Below are 14,330 nucleotides of genomic sequence, written 5' to 3'. Positions count from 1 at the left end.
AGTGGGGGGGGGGTGGAATATGAAGACATTTTCTTGTGTTTAAATGGATTTTCTTACATTACAATTTGTGCTCTTTGCCCCTTTTCACTGGGTACCACTGAGAAGGAGCTACCCATGGGCTTTACCTTCTCAGCCAGTTCTTTCTTGTTCATAAGTATCAGGAAGAGTAGAGTCTCTCTCCTTGTCATCTCCTCAGTCACCAAAGTTAGAGAGCTGTCATTAGTGAACTCCAAAAACATCCTGGATCATTTATGCCCTCCTGTGTTGTGCCTCCAGCAGATATTGCCATGGCTCAAGCTTCAATGTGAGCAACATAGCCTGTGAACATGAGCCTTCTTCCTGTTGCATCATGTAGAAGGCATCATGTACCTCTTCATGATAGGTGGCCCATAGCAGCCACTCACTGCAAAATTGCTCACATATCTCTGCTCTCTAATCTTAATCCTTAAAACTCCTGACTAGCTCATAATCCATCTCAAGGCAGAGCCCATGCACTCCTGCTGTTCTCTCACAGGAAGAGCAGCTTCCCATCCTCACCTTCTGTGTGTGTGCTTCTGAGCAGCCTGTATTCAGCCATGGCATCACTCCATCACCTCAGCCATTGGCCTGAGCAGAACTGAAAGTAACAGAAGCCAAAGAGACTCCAGCACACTCATCTTTCATTTACTTTTGGTGCCTAGTATAGGTAGCCCCACTGGTCTGACTTCACAGCAAACATGTCTCTCTAGTATGTTTACATGTGCCTGAGAACAGCCAGAAGGTGAAGCAGTTCCCAGATGGGAAAGACAAAGACCGTACAACCTTCTGGGTATGTATGCTCATGTTTGTAAGGAAAGAAAAGTAGATAGATGGAAGTATCTTCTGCAAAACACCACACCAGAGAAAGAACTATGGAACAATACATTCAAGGTCAGACTGGACAGGTCAGAGGGACCTGATCTAGCTGAAGATGCTCACTGCAGTGGGTGCTGGACTGGATGGCCTTAAAACTTCCTTTCCAACCCAAACTATTCTATGCTTCTATAATTCTATGATTCCAGCCCTTTGTTAAGTCTGATGCAGACCCCTGGCTTTCTAGCATACACCAGGAAACACAAGATGGGGAGGAAACAAAGGAACGGGGATACAAGTGGAACTAAAGGCAGCTAGAAACATAACAGAACAAAAATGCTGTGCCCAGTTCCTTGCTCACTGAGAAAGTGCATCTGTTGGCAGATAGTCTACATATGGAGCCTAGAATGAGCTCCTATTACCACAAAACTGCCAAATACCTGCAGGCCAAACAAATTGTTCATGTGCACAAGAATGCAACCTGATCACCACTGATTTCTTATGGAAACATATAAACCACACTGGCTTTGGGGCTGGGATGCCAGAGCCAGGGCAGTAGTTTATTTGCAGCCTGGCATACTTGTGAAAAACTGCAGCCGTGCAAGCTCAAAATGAGAGTCACAAGCCAGGAGAATCTGTCACCTTCCAAAAGCTTCTGTGGCAGCTTCTGCAAATGAAGCCATTAAAAACTTAACAGTGGCAAGGAGCAGAGCAAATCATTAGAACCTAGAATGGCTTGGAAGAGTTGGAAGAATTTAGAGACTATTTAGTTCCAAACCCACTGCCATAGGCAGGGACACCTCCCACTAGATCATGTTGCTCAAAGCCTCATCCAACTTGATCTTAAACACTCCCAGGGATGAGGTGTCCACAACTACCCTGCTCCAGTTTAAAACCATTGCCCCTTGTCCCATCACCAAAGGCCCTTAATAAAAAGCCCCTCTCCAGCTTTCCTGTAGCCTCCCTTCAGGTACTGAAAGGCCATTATATGGTCTCTCTGGAGCCTTCTCGCCTCCAGGCTAAACAGACCCAGCTCCCTCAACCTGTCCTTGTAGGGGAGGTGCTGCAGCCCTCTGATCATCCTTGTGGCCTTCCTCTTGACTGCCTCAAACAGATCCATGTCCTTCTTTGTGCTGGGGACTCCAGAGCTGGATGCAGTACTCCAGGTGGAGTCTCACAAGAGCAGAGTTTGAGGGGCAGAATCAACTTGCTTGACCTGCTGGCCATACATCTTTTGGTGAAGTCTACAGTATAGTGGGATTTTTGGCCTGCCAGCCCCTGTCAAGCACCTCATCAATCAGCACACTCAAGTCCTTCTCTGCAGGACTGCTCTAAATCCACTCATCACTCAGCTTGTATTTGTGCTATTTGTGTACCCCTATGAAGGTGCAGGACCTTGCACTCAGTCTAATTGAACTTCATGGGGCTGTCTACTTCGGCAAGACAATGCATGGCCGGGGAAGTCAGACCTCCAACAAGAGTAAGCTGCTATATTTGCAGTGGGAGAGCACACTGAGGAGTACTCATGTGGTTATACCTTACATAATCCTGCCTCTTTTGTTGCTCCATATACCAGCTTTGTGACTTCTATCAGTTCCTACAATGGAACCAAAACTGTGGGATCAGCTTCCATTTAACACCAACTCTTAGCTAGCTGTTAAAGCAACTCTTAGCTAGCTGTTAAAGCAGCCTTTAAATTATCAATGCACAGAAGAATCCCTCCTTTACTCTTCTACAAATCTTTTTTCTCATCCTCTTCCCCTGCAAATAGACCTCTATCTCTTCTGCATGACTGCTACCCTCAGGTCCTCACTGCCCGCTTCTAGGTAACTAGAGAGGTCATGTTTCAGCTAGACTGTCCAAAAATGCCCTTAATAAAGACATCTCTGTTACTTGTGAAATCAATTACATTTGTGGCCTCATTCAAATGTTTTCCTGGAAAAAATATATTACTTTTCACCAGTTCTGGAAAGGAGTAACATAAAATGTATGCCTAAGCATTCAATCTGTGTAAACTTACTAGAGTATGGAGCAGTTTTCCTATCTGCAGTTTAAAGCAAACACATTTTTGGGTAATTCCAAAAGCTTTGCTTTTTTCCAATCAGAAATATTGGGGTTTTTTTACTGGTAAGACAAGGAAGCACATGCCTAACCAAAGCATGTAAGTAGTCCCAATGTTTTTGTAGAGATCTTTACATGTGCAGAAGTTGGTATCTTGGTAACTGGAGCTCAAGGGCCAAATTGTCTGCTAGTGTCAGCCTGTAAGACCATGTCCTTCGATTCAGCTCTACTGATTTATAGGACCAAACTGTACAATGAAATTTAGCCAGGTGGAAAGTAGAATATAAAAGCATGCTGATGCTGTCAGCTTTACAGTAGAAAGCCATGTAGCTAGCATTTGTTTGGAAAAATAACAAGCCCTGAAGATCTTGGCAAGATTTCCTTAACAAGTCATCTTATTAATGTCATTCCTCTATGAAGAACACTGTGTTAGTCCTGGGAGCTTAAACAGAACCAAAAGTATATTAAAATTCTTCATATGTAAAGGTCTTTTGACTAAAACGAAGCCTGTGATGACAAGACCAGCAAGTAGGTGCGCGGTTCCCTCACAACCTGCAGCACACCGCTGCGCTTCCCTGTTCTTACAAAGCCTCAGGATCAAGAATGTGGAGCTACAGTTCCTGACCAGGTATCCAAGAAACCACTACTACCGTGCCCAGGTAAGAGCTTCCAGGAACATTACTCTGAAATGCAAACCGACAGCTGTCTTGCAAGTCTTAGAGAGCCGAAGTCACCGACTGGCTCGCGTTCTGCTTTCTTCATTCAGCTGGAGCTTCTGTTTGTTTCCTTTGGCTCCATTCCTTGCTTGTTTGTTCCCTGTTGTATGACTTTTGTCCAGCAAAGCTTCAGACTGACTAACGCTCTGCGAGGTCCCTGGGAAGGTGAAATGGCAACGTCTGTGCTGTGTCAGGAGTGCTGTACAGAACAGCGTTTTGGCTGGCAGCTCCCTCCAGGTTAGGTAGGAACGCAGGAGGATTGTGTCGTCCGCAAACCCGTTCAGTTCTCCCCCGCTTCCCTGTATCATAGGTGCCTGCAGTGTTTAATATAACTCTAACGCAAAGAGTAGCATAGCTAAACAGAGATGAGTACCACTCCAAAACAAAATCTGTTTATATTTATATTTAACAACAGGAGGTGTATCCTCTAGCAGATATTCCAGTCTGCCTGGAAAGCAAATATGCTCTATTAAGGGAGGCTTACGAAGGCTTTGACGATTCCTATGGTAACCCAGTAGAAAGGCTGTTACCATGGGGACTAGCCAAGCCTATATAAACCTTCTGTCTTCATTAGAGTATCTCTGAGACTGAATGCTTTAACAGTTACCGTTCTGGAATGGTTAACAGCAATCTTTGCTTTGGGGAAAGAATTAATTATTTCTTTCTGGTGCAAGTCCAGTGATTTTGTCAGCTTTCAATAATACTCAGCAGCCTGAATACCTGTCATACATCAATCTAGTGAGCAGACTAAACAGTGGAATACATTTAAGAAGCACTCTGATGTTACCATCTCCAGCATTATAGCATATGTACATTATGCATTTGAAATTGTGCAGTTAATTTAAGCATAAGGATAAAATAAACCATATTCCTTAGGTTTAAATTAAGGAATTCTCATACACCAAGTATCTATTCTCTGTGTGCATGCATAGTTGATAATTTCCAAAGGTGGCATTCTGCTTTCCATTCAGATTCCCCTTCCATTAATTGCAACTCCTTCTAAAACAGCACAACAAAACAGCAACCAAAAAGAAGTATTTCTTTTGAATGTAAATGTTTTGTGTTTGATCTCAGACAAATTTGCTTTTTGGCTTTCCAGTTTCCTTTCTCCTTTCCCTCTTCCCCCCTCTTTTTCTTTTCTTTCCTATCAACTCAGAAGGCTTTAACTTATGCAAGTGGAAATAAAAGATTGGTTTCTCCCATATGTTCTATGCAAAATGTTTATACATTCATAACTCGAAAATGCCTGAAGGAAGAAACTTCAAACTTCATCTCAAAAATATCTAAGTTATCATTAATTTTCCCACCTCTTTCCTATATATTCATGACACTAACTTCTCTTCTTTTATGCCCTTTCCCATTGATAGCCTCTTGTAGCACATTCCCACTCATTTCTTTGGGATATTATTCTGCACCTAAAGATGTGCTACATAAGCTATAACATGCAGACCTCAAAGTAAATAATTCAAACAAACAAATTAAAATCTCTCAATAATTCTTATAGAGTTTAAATATGTGCCCCCAACTGCCTCTGTCTTCAGTTGTAGCACTACATGCACTAATACAGTAGGAGTTCTTGACTTGAGTTTCAGCATCAATTGAGAGGTCTAAAGATATTTCTCTCTACCTAAAAAAAACCCCAACTGTCCAGATGGCTTTTCTGATAATATTTGAGATATGTCCTTAAAAACATTAAAAGTCATATTAAATAGCTGTGGTCCCCTTGAAGGTCATAAGGAAGCCAATTTTTTCTCTGTTCAAAAATGGAAAGTTCTTATGAGTGTAAGAATTCAGCATTTCTTGGGGAAAAGAGGAGAAAGAGGAATAAACCCCAAACAAACAAAAAACACAACCAAAAAGAGAATGGGCTGCCCAGGGATGTGGTGGAGTCGCCGTCCCTGGGGCACTTCAAGGCAAGGTTGGACGTGGCACTTGGTGCCATGGTGTAGCCTTGAGCTCTGTGGTAAAGGGTTGGACTTGATGATCTGTGAGGTCTCTTCCAACCCTGATGATACTGTGATACTGTGTGATACTGTGATATTTTTCTTCCATTCTTGCAGACTTAAAACCAGCAAAGAAGTCTAAGGGAATTGGGGTTGTTTAGCCTGGAGAACAGGAGGCTCAGAAGTGAGTTCTTTGCTGTCTACAGCTACCTGAAAGGAAGCTGTAGCCAGGTGGGGTTGGTCTCTTCTCCCAGGCAACCAGCAACAGAACACGGGGACACAGTCTCAAGTTGTGTTGGAGAGGTCTAGGCTGGGTGTTAGGAGGAAGTTGTTGCCAGAGAGAGTGATTGGCATTGGAATGGGCTGCCCAGGGAGGTGCTGGAGTCACCATCCCTGGAGGTGTTCCAGAAAAGCCTGGCTGAGGCACTTAGTGCCATGGTCTAGTTGACTGACTAGGGCTGGGTGCTAGGTTGGACTGGATGACCTTGGAGGTCTCTTCCAACCTGGTTGATTCTATGATTTTAAGCTAATATCACAAGATCACTCCATTTCTAAAGGATAATGACAAAGATGATGATTAATGCCCCTAGACAAGATCACTGTATGTCTGCTCACTTCATGACCTGTTGCACCCTCCAGTACAGGATGGTTTAAAGAATCAAGGCTTTCATGTACATATCTATGAGCCCCAATCTCACTCAGCCTTCCAGCAGTTGTACAGGCCTAGATTCTTCAAGCAAGATACTGCTTGGACTAATCTGTCATTTATGCACCACATGTGACTAAGTTAAAAAGTATCATCATGTTTCCTGGCTTTCTTTTCTGTAAAGATGGCCTCCCACTGACGTTCCACAACCAAGACAGAAATTACAAACTGTTCTGTCGTCTCCCATGTTTATACTTCTTTTGCATGCACTAATGTGCTTAGAACAGCATCACACTCACCCCATCTGGAAAACATATATCTTGGCATCTGATATTAACTGCTTACTTTCCAGTAGCTATTTAGACACATGGCCAAAGACAGTATCTGAATACCAAGCTGGGCTTGATTATAGACTACAGGGTCTAAATGGACATTCTAGAACAGTATCATTTGATGCAATTGCTAGACCAGACAGACTACTTTGCATCATAATGATCAGATATTAGGAACAATTTCTTTACTGAAAAAGTGGTCAGGCATTGGAATAGGCTGCCGAGAGAGGTGGTGGAGTCACTGTCCCTGGAGGTGTTCAAAGAACGTGTAGACATGGCTGCCCAAAGTGAGAAGAAAGCTTCACTCGCTTTAAGTCGGTGCAGTAAACAGGAGGATAAAGAAGGCTTATCTTTTAGTAGTTTTCTGATTGTGGATATGCAGTGCTTTTTTGGGGGAAAAAAAAGGGAAAAAAAGGAAAAAAAAGAAAAAAGGGAAAAAAAAAGGAAAAAAGGGGGAAAAAAGAAAAAAGGGGGGAAAAGGGAAAAAAGGGGGGAAAAGGGAAAAAAGGGGGAAAGGGGAAAAAGGGGAAAAGGGGAAAAAGGGGAAAAAAGGGAGGAAAAAAGGGGGAAAAGGGGAAAAAGGGGGGGAAAGGGGGGAAAAGGGGGGGAAAGGGGGGGAAAGGGGGGGAAAAGGGGGGGAAAAGGGGGGGAAAAGGGGGGGAAAAGGGGGGGAAAAAGGGGGGGAAAAGGGGGGGAAAAGGGGGAAAAGGGGGGAAAAGGGGGGAAAAGGGGGGAAAAGGGGGGAAAAGGGGGAAAGGGGGAAAGGGGGAAAGGGGGAAAGGGGGAGAAAAGGGGGGAAAGGGGAGGAAAAGGGGGGAAAAGGGGGGAAAGGGGGGAAAGGGGGGAAAGGGGAAAAAAGGGGAAAAAAGGGGAAAAAGGGGAAAAAGGGGAAAAAGGGGAAAAAGGGGAAAAAGGGGAAAAAGGGGGAAAAGGGGAAAAAGGGGAAAAAGGGGAAAAAGGGGAAAAAGGGGGAAAAGGGGGAAAATGGGGAAAAGGGGGAAAAGGGGGAAAAAGGGGGAAAAGGGGGAAAAGGGGGAAAAGGGAAAAAAAGGGGGGAAAAGGGAAAAAAAGGGGGGAAAAGGGGGAAAAAGGGGGAAAAAGGGGGGAAAAAGGGGGAAAAAAGGGGGGAAAAAGGGGGAAAAAAGGGGGGAAAAAGGGGGGAAAGGGGGGGAAAAGGGGGAAAAGGGGGGGAAAGGGGGGGAAAAGGGGGAAAAAGGGGGGAAAAGGGGAAAAAGGAAAAAAAGGGGAAAAGGGAAAAAAAGGGGGAAAGGGGGGAAAAAGAAAAAAGAAAAAAGGGAAAAAATGAAAAATGGAAAATAGGGGGGAAAGGGGGAAAAGAGGAAAAAGGGGGAAAGGGGGGAAAGGGGGGAAAGGGGAGAAAGGGGGGAAAGGGGGGAAAGGGGGGAAAGGGGAGAAAGGGGAGAAAGGGGAGAAAGGGGAGAAAGGGGAGAAAGGGGGGAAAGGGGGGAAAGGGGGGGAAGGGGGGGAAAGGGGGGGAAAGGGGGGGGGGAAGGGAGAAAAAGAAAAAAAAAAGGGAAAAAAGGAAAAAAAAAAGAAAAAGGTACTTCATTAGGAAAAATGAAATTAAAAAGAGAGAGAAATGCACATGTGCTAATGCATGTCTCACTTCTTGTAAGGATCCATGCTGTCAGGCTAGACTGTTGTTGAGAGCTGCAATATGATTAAGATCCAATTTTGAGGGAGTACTCTACTTGCTGAATCACTTTAGGTACACAGGCCATTAGATACCTATTCTGTCCCTTACATTTCACAGAATCACACAAACATCCAGGTTGGAAAAGACCCTCAGCATCACCAAGTCCAACCTATAACACTACTCTACAAGATTCAACTTAAACCATATCCTTTAAGCACCACATCCAAATGACCCTTAAACACATCTAGGGTCAGTGACTCAACCACCTCCCTGGGCAGCTCATTCAAGTCCCTGACCACTCTCTCCATGAAAAACTTTTTCCTGACATCCAATCTAAGCCTACCCAGTTTGGCTTGGCTCTAAACCTACCCAGAATGGCTTGAGGCCATTCCCCCTTGCTCTGTCTCCAATTACAGTAGCACACAGTATCACAGTATCATCAGGGTTGGAAGAGACCTCACAGATCATCAAGTCCAACCCCCTACCACAGAGCTCAAGGCTACACCATGGCACCAAGTGCCACGTCCAATCCTGCCTTGAACAGCCCCAGGGACGGCAACTCCACCACCTCCCCGGGCAGCCCATTCCAGTGTCCAATGACTCTCTCAGTGAAGAACTTTCTCCTCACCTCCAGCCTAAATTTCCCCTGGCGCAGCCTGAGGCTGTGTCCTCTCGTTCTGGTGCTGGCCACCTGAGAGAAGAGAGAAACCTCCTCCTGGCCACAACCTCCCCTCAGGTAGTTGCAGACAGCAATAAGGTCACCCCTGAGCCTCCTCTTCTCCAGGCTAACCAATCCCAGCTCCCTCAGCCTCTCCTCGTAGGGCTGTGCTCAAGGCCTCTCACCTGTGAGAAGAGCCCAGCACCAGCCTCTCCACAATGTCCCTTCAGGGGACTTTCTGTTACAGTTGTGCACACACTCATGGCAACTGCATGTGCCAACTGGACACACAGATGCTTACACTGGTCTGAGAAATCTGGGTCTCAGCAAGTTGTGAAACAAGACAGAATACTTGGTCCCTAGCGCACTGCTCGGCAAGCAGTCTTTTTATTGCGTTGAAGCATTGTCTAGCCGTATCTCCCTGTCACCATACTCTACAACTTCACAAGCATTCAAAGTAAAACGAAATGATACCCAAAAGGCATTACACCAGAACCCCTGTGAATCCCAACAATTAAAGCAATTCTTTTGAGGAGGAGCTCTGCTAAGTAGCTGCGACATTTTACATAGCTCTTGAAATACCAGTGTCCGTGTGTAGGCACAGCATTTCCCTACTGGACAAAAACTGCATGGAATTCTTCAAGGTGTGTCAGATTGCTTTACTTCCCGGATTACTTACCAGAACTGTGTCAAATTTTGCATTCCCCAGTTCAGAAGAGACAGGGGTCTGCTGGAAAGAGTCCAGCAGAGAGCCACAAAGATGACTGGCAGATTGAGCATCTCCCCTACAAAGACAGACTGAGAAACCTGAGTCTATTTAGTCTGGAGAAGAGAAGACTGAGAGATCTTATTGATGTTGGCAAATACCTTAGGGGTGGGTGTCAAGTGGATGGGGGCAGCTCATCTCAGTGGTCAGCAGCAATAAGACAAGGAACAGCTACAAATTGGAACATAGAAGGTTTTCAGCTCAACATGAGGAGAAACTTCTTTTCAGTGAGGGTGATAGAGCACTGGAAGAGGCTGCCCAGAGGTTGTGGAGTCTCCTCTGAAGACTTTCAAAACTCACCTGGATGTGTTCCTGTGCAAACTACCCTAGGGAATCCTGCCTTGGCAGGGAGGTTGGACTCAATGATCTCTGGAGGTCCCTTCCAGCCTGTAAGGTTCTGTGATTCTCACTGTACTTGGCTGAAACTATGCATGCTTAGTTTAAAGTGATTTTTTAACTTTTCAGTTCATCTTTTCTACTTATTCTTCTATTGGCCACTGAAATCATGACATCTTGGCTAACTCAAATAGTAACATTTAAACACTGACACCACTACCAGCACCGCTTTAAGCAAAGCCCAGTGAATGCCCCTGAATCAGCAGTGTACATGCAGATGAACAGAATGAGGTCATTTCTCCCCCTTACTTCTCTTTCACAGCAACTAATTGCTCAAAGGAGCAAGCTTTATTCAATGTTCTTGTAGTCAAGAAATCATTGCCAATTATTGCAGCTGTGAATGATCCCTGACCAGACTGGAGGAGGTTCCTCAAGCCAGCCCTGTAACCTTGTATCAGGCACGGTGAATGAACGTTGTAATACAAATGGCCTAACAGTGTCATAAAGGGAGAAGGCTGAGCGATGAGTGATACGTTCGTTCCTTCTGCGTGGTGAGACTTACAGTTGGAGATGATTCAGTTAGGGAATATGTCAGCAGAGAGTTTTTAATCTTGTTAAAGAAAGCAGCCTGCCTTCCTATTGGATACCTACCGGCAGTCTCTAGAGAGATGACTTCTTCCCAGCGCTGCACAGGATCCTACTGCTTGCTGTGCTGGAAGGAATGTGTCAGAATTAATCTTACAATAACAAGTTGCACTAACTGCTGACATGAATCTTGGCACTGACGTAAGCTGGAGTTGTTTAATTAGTATTTATGAAAGATGCAGGGATATGGTTTCTCAAAAAATAGTAGCATCCTGATAATCTTTTATCATAAATTGATATAAAGATTTCAATCAAACTAAGATTACTTGGAAAGGGGAGCAGCTATCCATGGTTTAATAAAGCAGAGAAGCATTTGGAGAGCATACCATAATGCAGAAATAAATATATAAGCTTTGGCTTTGTGGTGTTTGTTTCCTGTTTAGCTTCTCATTAAAGCAATTTAATATTGAGAGAAACACTCAGCTAATTATTATTACAGGATCACAGGATGTTAGGGGTTGGAAGGGACCTCCGGAGATCATCAAGTCCACATTATGAATGTGTTCTGAAAAATAGGTGATAACCAATATGCTTTTAAATTGCAACGTTGCAAAAGTGTAACATCCAGGCAGTGATGCAGTCACTGACCACGTGGGCAGAATGAGGATCAGTATTTAGGCTCTCCTTAATTAAGAAAGAAACACTTCCAAGATTCATAGACCACTAGTCCAAATGTAGAACTTCATTTTTACAGGCAAGAGAAACCTACAGAAATATATCCAATTAGTCTTTGGTGGACTTCTTGAAATTGATAATCAATGCTAAATCCTTACAGGTTAATAATAGCACACATATACACAGACACAATATATTCCATCTTCAAACTAAAAATTCGTTTAAAATGTGTTGTTAAAAGGCTCCTGGGGACATTTTCAGGTGTTTTTCTACTGCAATAGCATTAATTCATGATAAAGTCTGCTCATAGCTTCAAGAATGTTTAATTTCCCACAGCCGGGTTGTTATCCTCCATTGAAGTCCCAAGGGAAGTGGTTCGAATAAAAGGATACTCAGCAACATTCCTCTTCTGCTGTATTTTTAAAGTCAGTTTGTACATACCTCTAGGGAATGACCAGGAACATAAGGCTACCCATAAGGGTGGGAAAACATTTGAGCTTGTGTATTTAGCGCAGTGATGTTCCACGTTAGCTTTTCCATGAATCTAGACTAGGAAAGAAGTAGACAGTTCTCAAGTGCTGGACTTGCTCTTCACAGTATCACAGTATCATCAGGGTTGGAAGAGACCTCACAGATCATCAAGTCCAACCCTTTACTACAGAGCTCAAGGCTAGACCATGGCACCAAGTGCCACGTCCAATCCTGTCTTGAACAGCCCCAGGGACGGCGACTCCACCACCTCCCCGGGCAGCCCATTCCAGTGTCCAATGACTCTCTCAGTGAAGAACTTTCTCCTCACCTCCAGCCTAAATCTCCCCTGGCGCAGCTTGAGGCTGTGTCCTCTTGTTCTGGTGCTGGCCACCTGAGAGAAGAGAGCAACCTCCTCCTGGCCACAACCACCCCTCAGGTAGTTGTAGACAGCAATGAGGTCACCCCTGAGCCTCCTCTTCTCCAGGCTAAACAATCCCAGCTCCCTCAGCCTCTCCTCGTAGGGCTGTGCTCAAGGCCTCTCACCAGCCTCGTCGCCCTTCTCTGGACACGCTCAAGCATCTCAATGTCCTTCCTAAACTGGGGGGCCCAGAACTGAACACTCAAGCTGCTTTCCCATACACCTCTTTGTGTATAATAGAGGGCTGCTAGAGTCTTGAAAAAGGAAGTCTGATACTATCAAGGTAAGTAAGTGGCTTTCTTTTCATGCCTCTCCTTTCCCTCCCATACAGAAAGGGATATCTGTGTTTGTCAGCCACTTTCCTCACATATCTTCTGCCTGGATCAGTCTCAGTTCTTTCCATTCCGTCCCCTGCACATTACTCTTTCATTACTATACTCCTTCTCAAGAGTTACCATTCCCCACACACTTGGCACAATTTAATCACTATTTAATCATTATTTAATTCTCCAAGTAAAAACTTTAAATTCACTCAGAGACAGTCTTTGCTACATGTCCACAATAAATAGTACATACCTGGCACTGCTTTGATCCTCCCTTAGCCTAACTACCCACCACAGTGTAAGGATCACAATTCACTTTCCTTAGAAAGGTTCTGGGCCCCCCACTTCAAGAGGCACATAGAACTGCTTGAGAGAGTTCAGAACAGAGCCCCAAAGATGATTAAAGGAATGAAACATCTCTGTTATGAGGTGAGACTGAGGGAGCTGGGGCTCATTAGCTTGGAGAAGAGGAGACTGAGAGGTGAACCTCACCAATGTTTGTAAAGATGTGAAGGGTCAGTGCCAGGAGGATGGAGCCAGGCTCTGCTTAGTGACGCCCAAGGACAGAACAAGGGGCAATGGATAGAAGTTGAGGAACAGGAAGTTTCATGGAAACATGAGGAGGATTTTTTTTTCCCTGCAAGGGTGACAGAACTCTGAGACAGGCTGCCCAGGGTCATTGTGGCATCTTCCTCTCTGGAGATATGTCTGGACATGTTCCTGTGTGATCTGGTATAGATGATCCTGCGCTGGCAGGGGGGGGTGGACTGGATGAGTTTTGGAGGTCCCTTCCAGCCCCTGACATTCTCTGATTCTGAGAAAGCCTTCAGCCTCCCCTGGCCTTTTTTTTTATTCCTGACACTGTTTCTGAGTGAAAGCCACTGTCTGCTCTCTATCTTTCCTAGGTGAGCTGGGAACTACAATTGCTTTCATGATTCATCTGTCATTAATCCTTTAGCCAAAATCCCTCCACTTTTGTATACTTACATCTATTCTGTCTGCTTCATGCATTTTGCCCCTTTGCATTGGCCCCTAACCTACTCACCCAGTCAACTATAGTCTGGTTTAATTTCTATCAGTGACTTCAAAACATCTCACAGTCATACACATGCATACAAATTCAGGTCTTAGACACAGCAGAAAGGCCAAGATTTCAAGCATGGAAGCACAATACTACACAAAGCTGTGTATAGGCTCTTTTCTTACTTGAGATCTACTTGCACCTGGTGTGGCATTCAGGTATGAGAAATGATACTCTGACTAAGGAGAGAACACCAAAAGCTCTCCATCAGGAATGTGATGTGAAACTCTTCTCTCTCTCTCTCCCTGACAGACTGATATGTAGGGAAGTGGGACTGGTGTGGACCATAATGCATCCAGATTTCTAGCCCTAAAAAGGCGAGGCAGTGTTTAAGACTTACACACAGAGGAAAAACCTAGTTCTCAATGATCACTGAAAGAAAACTATTGAGTGCAGCAGCATCAGTAGGCCTGGAAAGAAAGCACTCAGTTACATGTATTTACTCCCTACACTACATCTTCGCACACTTTCCTCTCTCTAATTGACAGAAGCTAAAAACTGATCAGAATCCTGGAGTTCAAATCATTTTCTGACATCTCAAGGTTTTAATTGCAGCATCTTGACCACTGCCAAAGGACACAGGAAGGCCTGTAGAGAGGCAAAGCAATGGACCTGTCCCCCCTAGCTGCTGGGTCAGGAATCCATTTCCACCTACCAACAGCCTTCCGCACCAAGACTCAGAGCATCGAGAGCCTCTCAAAGTTCTCTGGGGTTGGTACAGCTTTATGCCACCCCCAAAACAGGCGGGTGGTTGTCAAGCACAATCTGGCCTGGACTGTTTTTCATTGTACAAAGTTGCTATGGTATCACCAATTAAAAATTCTAAAAAAT

At 44.6% G+C, this 14,330-nt stretch overlaps 1 long non-coding RNA gene across 1 annotated transcript in view; it reads left to right on the top strand.

Annotated features, from left to right (window-relative positions):
• Positions 1–3,387: 3,387 nt before the first annotated feature.
• Positions 3,388–14,330, top strand: part of LOC135179018 (uncharacterized) — a 38,043-nt gene continuing 27,100 nt past the window's right edge. Inside the window, exon 1 of the long non-coding RNA XR_010303854.1 lies at positions 3,388–3,551. This is a non-coding gene — a long non-coding RNA (uncharacterized LOC135179018). The remainder of the gene's footprint in view (positions 3,552–14,330) is intronic.

The sequence above is a fragment of the Pogoniulus pusillus genome, chromosome 10, assembly GCF_015220805.1.
Source record: "Pogoniulus pusillus isolate bPogPus1 chromosome 10, bPogPus1.pri, whole genome shotgun sequence".
NCBI classification, from domain to species: domain Eukaryota; kingdom Metazoa; phylum Chordata; class Aves; order Piciformes; family Lybiidae; genus Pogoniulus; species Pogoniulus pusillus.
Note: the sequence above shows the minus strand (reverse complement) of the source record. Positions and strands in the feature narration are given on the sequence as shown.